A 7879-nucleotide genomic window follows, 5' to 3' on the forward strand; every position below is an offset into this window, starting at 1 on the left:
CGGTAGAAATCTGAAAACGGACCACAATTGGCCCCCAGGCCGGACTTTGAGCATGCCTGATTTACTTGGTACATATAATACAAATATAATGTTTCAGTGGAACACTGAATGTTCTCTTGTATATCATCAGTAAAACCAGACTACTGGTAATAAACAAAGCCTAATGTGCAGGTAGAGCCAAAAATTGTTTTTCAGCGAGTTCAACTTGTTTTTCAAGTTAAAACTCCTGTTAGGTTATTTAATTGGGGATATTTCCCTTTACATGTTACAGTAACACAGAAGGAGGTAAGTGGATATCTTCCAAGTGAGGAAAATTCCCCTTTCAGACAAATATCTCTTGGACAAATGTACCCACTAAATCAGGGGTGCCCAACCTACCACCGGCGGGCCACATCTGGCCCACAAAGCTGTCAGATCCGCCCTTCTGCTCTATCCCCCTCTGCTTTCTCTACACATTGTCCTGTGGGGGATGTTCTTCTATGTTCTTCTATGTTCTTCTATGTTTCTGTATGAGATCTTGCTGCTGGGAGAGGGAGCTGCCCCCCCCCCCCCCCACACCTTTCTTTGTTGGAAGTTGTCTAACAGACCAGGATAATAAATTTCCCCTGATCAGATTTTTGATCTGACAACCAGCATCCTCCAGACCCTGTAGTTTAGGACAACCATTGCTGGAGTTTTGAGTCTCCATGTGTCATAAAACTCAGGTAAGGCTAGTAGAGTGGCTCCTGATTGAACTCTGAGATGTATTCTGAAACCCATTTAATAATAATCTTTGTATTTCCAATATACCATTCTGTATAAAGTAGTAGTTGACCATAGGTCCCAGACATGCCTAATTTGGTCTCTGTGAACTCCTTCTAATCTGGGGGTTTGCAGTTCATAAAAACCTGTATCTGTGAAAATATTAATAATGGCTAGAACAAAGGCATGTTGGAAGTGTCCACAGAGCATCATAACCCATGTGGAGACAGCCCTTCAGACAGCCCCCACCCTGCTGTCATTGGATTGTTGTATTAGTCCCACCTCTGTGGTTGGCATAGATAAATCCATGTAAGGCTAGCAGACAGCTCTCACTGATATCATCTTGTTGCTAAGGACAACAGCACTGACACATTGAGCACTGCAGGGAGCCCAGTGACTCTGGCTGATAATTTGGACTTTACACAGCAACCTGGACCAAGGCAAACCAACTCTACCTTAGTAATATTTCACAGTTTTCCCTTTTATTTTATGTTGTTCCTATAGTTCTGCTATTGTTCTGGTATTGTTCTTAGATTAGTTTATATTTTTATATATTTTGTTTTTGCACTGTTTTTGTATGTTTTTACTTAATAAACACTATAAAAAGTGTATGCTGAATCTTTGAATGCTCTAAGTAGCCAGTAGTGTAACCTGCCAACTCGAAACGCTACTATAAATCTTATGATTTCTGAGACATCCCTGTCTGGAGTGGCAGCGGGTGACACTAAAGAAGCAGAAGCATAACTGTGGTTGTCAAGGGTAACGGTGCATGCTTCTGTCTAAGCACGTGGTGGCAGTCTACCTGTGATGGTGTGTGTGGCAAGGGTTACCAGAGTGGTTAACCTTGCCCAGTGGCGGCCCCTCTTCAGCCTGCTGGTGCGTGGACTGTTGCTGAGATCGCTGGAAAGTCTATGCGCAGGTGTAGGGGCTGAGAGGGCTTTCATCACATACTGGTGGCAGAGCGGTGGGATACAGTGTGTGTACTGCTTTTAAGTGTTTTCCTGTGCTCAGATTGAGGTATTGTGGGTACCAGTGATATTTATCAGTGTGCTGGTAAATTTCTGAGGATGCACGATAGTTGGAGATTGCCTCACGCATCTGCCAACATCCATCGTCATTAAACCCATAATCACTCAGCCTGGCACATCACCTCCTTAAGCAGTTTGCTGAGATCTGTTACTACATAGAGCATTAGTGCAGGGTTAGGTGATTGACTCCGTACTGTAGGACTGTGACCTCAGGTGTAAGGCGACTTCATGCTGATCCCAGGCAGGTTCCCTCTCTATCGTGGCCTCTGTTTTCAACGTGTTGGGAGCAGTGAATAGCACACAAGCAGCTGGAGCATGTAGTTATATCACTTCTCAAAACTTTATTATCACATCGCAGTTTATATAGTCAGACAACAAGGTGGAAGACACTTAGTAGTTAGTCAATAACAAGAAACTTAATTAACAACTTCGCTGAGCAAGATGTTTCAAGGTAGGAAGCCTCAAGGTAAGGATGACGTACTGATAAGGAGGATAAAACTAGTTTTGACACAACTCAATTATCTGCAAAATATAGCAAAAAACACAAAAACAACTTAACTTCAAGACTCAGCAAAATTACACTCCTTACACCAGGGGAAGCAGTTCATGGAGAAAGGCCAGTGCATACGTGTTTTTTTTTTTTTTTTTTTTTTTTAGAGAACATAGAGCAACAGGTTCCCCACCCCATCTTTGTTTTTCTATACTATTTTTTTTTTTTTTTTGCAAACACAGTGGATTAAAAACGGATGAGCAAAGCTGGACCTGTTAAACCTATGTGAGCTCAATGGCATCCCAACAACCCAGGGGCAGACTAAAGAGCAGCTGATTTGCGCCCTTGTGGAGCCAGAAAGGGCAGAGCAAGCCCTTGGGGTGAGGTCGCTGGAAACGACCCCTTATGCATCAGAGATGCCCACAGAAGAGGGACAGTCTTCCCCAACCTGAGAATGTGAACAGACGTGGTGTCCAGGGTGATCGACTGGACAATCGGATATCGTCCTTGGAGGCTGATCTGCAGTTGCTGGGCTCTGATGTTTCAACACTTCGTCTTCAGCTTATTCTCCAGCGTCACCAGGCTGAGAGGGAGGCAGCAGAGCGGCAGGCTCCACCGCCAGCATGAACTAGAGCTGGCCAAACTCCAGTCACAGCTTCAAGGACAGTCATCCAGTTCCCCTGAGCACAGAGATTCCCTGGTGAGAGACCTTAAATTTCCAGTGATGGACAAAGTGATATTGATACATGTCTACAGTCACTTGAAAAAGCGTGTCCTCATTACCAGTTACCTCAGGAGAAGTGGGCTGGTTACCTGACGCCAGGATTGAGAGGAAAAGCTTTGGATGCTTTTGTAACATTGCCTCTTGAACTGGATGATGACTACAAAGCTTTAAAGGACACTATAATTGTAAAATATAAGCTCACCCCAGACGTTTACTGGAAATGTTTTCGGTCCCTGCATAAAGTGGCCACTGACACCCACATGAATCTGGTCTCTCAGATGCTCACCACCTTCTGGCAGTGGGTCAAGGAACTGAAAAAAGACACTTATAAGCACTTGGGGGACCTAGGATAAATTTCTGCACAGCTCTTCCCTTGAAATCAAACAGTTTGTGCTAGAGTGCCAGCCTAAGTCAGCTAATGAAGCAGCAGAGTTGGCAGAACTCTATGTCACTACCAGGGTGCCTGATATTCGCAGAGCCCCTCCTAGCTTTTGGAGAGGAGGAAAACCACCACCACCATCTACTACTTCTGCCCAAGTGACCCAAACACAGCAGCCACCAACGCCACCATTAGGTTTGGTTCAGTGGATCCTCGGAAGTGCTTTAATTGTGGCAAATCTGGTCACCTCTGGATCGCCTGCCCTTCACCCAAACAGATGACAGCACCGAGGCAGCCCACTAACAACTCCTCTTCTGTGTTGCTTTTTGCTGAAGGAGTAATGGGTCACACTAAAAATCATCCACCTGTTACTGTGAACAACCAGACTGTGATTGGCTTTTGGGATACTGGCGCAGATGTCACCCTTATACAGCCTGACCTAAGGAGAGTATCATCCCTAACAAGTATCTTACGCTTACTAGAGTTGGGGGTACCAGTACTGCTCAGAGCAGATTTGGGCACTCCTATTTCCTACTATGAACCATCTGGAGCTATCCAGGATTCTTCAACTAGACCCTTCGAACATTACAAGGTACTGAACAAAGATGCAGAGGCATCATCTGAGGGACTTGGGGATGGACAGAGGGAGGGAAGTGGGTCAGAAAACAACAATTTACCACAGGAAGGTGATAACGAAATGATTAATAATGTGTGTCCACCCATATCCAGGCACAGTGAAAATGCTGGCAAAGCAGTCTTGAGCCAAGTAGATGAAAATGTGATAACTATTGTTGAACCTGTTGCCAATGAGATGTATGAAGATGTAGACATTGCAAAACCAATTATGACTAAAACTGATGACATGGTATCACCTGTATTGGTTGTCACTCGCTGTGCTGCAAGGGCTGCCCAGGCCCAGACTACAGGATCAGAACATGGGGAGAGTTCTTCTAATTTATCTCCCTGCTCTGATTCAGTAGGATCAGTCTCAGAGTCACTCCCCCTGTCCTTGTTTGCCACAGGACAGACAGAGGTGACAGGTGGTGCAGCCTTTGTACAGGCACTGTGGGAGGACCCAAGTCTGGAGTCACTTAGAGACTTGACTTCCAGGCCTGTAGAGGAGGGGGCTAAGTACAAGGTGTACTGGGACCAGGAGAAGCTGTACCGAGAGGAACTTCTAACAGACAGCAGTAAGGTAAAAACGGTCAGACCTCAACTTATTGTACCGGATAAATTTAGGGTACATTTGTTAAAGATTGCACATGAAATTCCCCTTGCAGGGCACTTGGGTGTTGCCGAGACCAAGGCCCTGGTAAAGCAAAACTTTTTCTGGCCTAACATGGGTGCAGACATAGCTCCTGTCAGTCCTGTACAGCTGGTCAAAACGTGGGCAAGGTGGGTGATGTGCGCAGGGCCCCCTTGCACCCACTTCCAGTGATTGATGACCCCTTTCACAGGGTTGCAGTAGATATCATTAGACCCTTACCCATAGCCAGTAGCTGAGGCAAGCGGTACATTTTGACAGTAGTGGACTATGCCATCCGTTATCTAGAAGCTGAGGTGCTTTCTTCCCTCAGAGCAGACAAAGTTGCTGATGCCCTGCTAGCAATCTTCACCCGAGTTGGATTTCCGGCTGAGCTCCTCAGCGACCAGGGCCCCCAGTTCATGTCTAACCTGATGGAGGCTTTGTGTGCTAAAATACAAAGGACACATATTGTCATTAGTCCCTATCACCCACAAACAAATGGCGTGTGTGAACATTATAATGGTACCTTAAAACAGATGTTGCGGACATTTGTGGAGTCACAAGGGAAGGACTAGGAACGATACCTTCCTCGCCTGCTGTTTGCCTACAGAGAGATCCCTCAAGGGTCCACAGGTTTCTCACCCATTTAAACTCTTGAATGGGAGAAAAGTGAGAGGTACACTTGATTTAATTTGGGCGTCTTGAGAGACATTGTGCATGGTACAGAAGTTTCTGTTGTGGACTATGTACTTAAATTCCAAGATAAAAAAAAGGAATTGGTGAGGATGGTCCAAGAGAACATGGCACAGGCTCAGGTCAAACAAAAGCGCTGGTATGATCAAAATGCCCGGGATCGGACCTACGAGGTGGGCCAGCAGGTGTATGTTCTGTTACCAATGGGACAGATCAAACTGCAGGCTGCCTGGGACGGACCGTACCCAATCACCTAGTGGCTGAATGAGGTAACCTACATAGTAAACCTTGGTGGTAGGAGGCAGAAGGCTTTTCATATGAATATGTCTCAAAAATCACCATGAGAGAACAGCTTCTGTCATGCCTGTATGCAGTCAGCCTGAACAGGGAGAGGCTGATCCATTGCTAGATTTGTTAGCTGACGCCCGAGAGGTGAGTAATGAGCCAAGCACCAACTCACAACTCTCCCTCCTCCAGAAGGATCAGCTGCTGAAAGTGTTCACACTGCACAGGTGCACATTCACTGCAAAACCAGGGAGAATGCACCTTGCTGTCCACAAAGTGGACACAGGCATGCACGCTCCTGTTAGATAGACGGTCTTAGTTTATTTTTTTTTTATAATTGTTTTTTGCACTGTTTTTGTATGTTTTTAATTATTAAACACTATAAAAAGTATAAGCTGAATCTCTGAATGCTCTAAGTAGAAATAGTGTAACTTGCCTATCAGAAATGCTTCTATAAACCTTGTGATTTCGGAGACACCCCTGTCTTGTGTGGCAGTGGGTGACACTAAAGAAGCAGAAGCATAACTGTGGTTGTCAAGGGTAAAGGTGCATGTTTCCGTCTAAGCACGTGGTGGCAGTCTACCTGTGATGGTGTGTGTGGCAAGGGTTACCAGAGTGGTTAAACTTGCCCCGTGACGGCCCATCTTCAGCCTGCTGGTGCGTGGACTGTTGCTGAGTGTGCTGGAAACTGTGTGCAGAGGTGCGGGCTGAGAGGGTGTTCGTCACACCAGCGTCCCCAAGTTGAGTTTGCATGTTGGGGACCCCCTAGGCGCCACTCTTATGGCAATGAACATTAGGGTACCGCCAATTGTCTGTGCGCTGTGGTGCCCCTAAAGTTTACAAAACTTCAAGGCTGCATTCAGGTTGGCAGTGAGGTTGTGGTACAGTTACCCCTTCCACATGCCTTGAAACCCTGGCTCGGGGGAGACACTCACTGCCGCCTGCAGTCAAATTTGCAGATGCTGCAGTGCGAGGGACTTAGCGGCCGGTGACCTGCCTTTTACACATAGCTGGACACTTACCTTCTCTAAACCCCAATTTCTCTGAAACAGAGTGATGTTGGCAAATGGATATGTAGGAGCCATTAGGAAACGCCTTTTGTCACTCCCCCTTCCTCATTAAAATGTTATACGAATCATATTATGATAGCCTGTCACACATAGCTATCCCCTTACTTCCTATGAACCCCAATTACTCTTATGGCTGACTCCCCCTAACATTTCATCACTATGGAGCCATCACAGGATACAAAATACTATACCTGTCATACTGTGCTACCCTGTCACACATAACTTATCTTCTGTGAACCCCAATATGTCTTTAACAGTAGAGGAAGGGAAATGTAGGATAAGTGGGGGGGACTCTTGTGGCCACTCCCCCCACTTAAATTTTATCACTCCTACCATACCATGGTGTCCTGTCATGTCTGGTCATGTACTGAATGATGTCCCTTAACCACTTTTCTAGTTAATCTTCCCAAAGGCAACAATAAAAATGTGGGAATCCAAAATGGGGGTGGAAGGGGGGGGGGGGTTAATCTGATAAAGACCCTCATTTTAATGAAATGTAAATATTTTGGATCATGTTGGGTATGTTTTCTATCACATATTTAGTCAGGACGTTAAAGCAGGATTTAAGGGAACATTTTCATTCTGCCCCTATAGATATGCTATACCATTTTTACTTCTAGGAACAGAATTATTTTAAAAAAATATGTATCTGAAATGGTAAACTGACTTGACTTTGAATGCATGAACTGCAAGGGTACCACAATCAGATCCCTGCTGTTAGGAGAATGTACAGAGGGCATTAGACAAACTGCAAATTACCTAATCCAATACTAATGTACTATAAAAGAGAGAGTGGATAGGATTTTACACAAATTATATTATTTTGGACAATGGTGGCTCTGATACCTTTACAGATAATAATTATGCCAGATTTTACTTCTGCTTTAACAAGTTTACATCATAAACTGAAGTAAATATGTTGCAGGGTCCATTCACAAAGAGGAGCTAAACCCAAAAATTCACAAAAAAGGTATTTATGGCAGAAGATATGTGGTTTTTTTTCCCCAGACTCGACTTTTTTTCCCCAGACTAGTAGCTTTTTGTTTTTTTTTCCCTACACTGCAGTGCTTTACTCATGGAGTGTAGAGCACAGATCTGTACATGACAGCAATGCAAGTAGACCCAGAAGCCACGGACAGTGTAACTGTGCATGAGTAGGCGTTACATTACTGGTGTCTGTACAACAGCTGTGGGGAATTGCCATGGGACTCTGAAGTCTGCCA

The sequence above is a fragment of the Pyxicephalus adspersus genome, chromosome 5 (assembly GCF_032062135.1).
Source record: "Pyxicephalus adspersus chromosome 5, UCB_Pads_2.0, whole genome shotgun sequence".
NCBI classification, from domain to species: domain Eukaryota; kingdom Metazoa; phylum Chordata; class Amphibia; order Anura; family Pyxicephalidae; genus Pyxicephalus; species Pyxicephalus adspersus.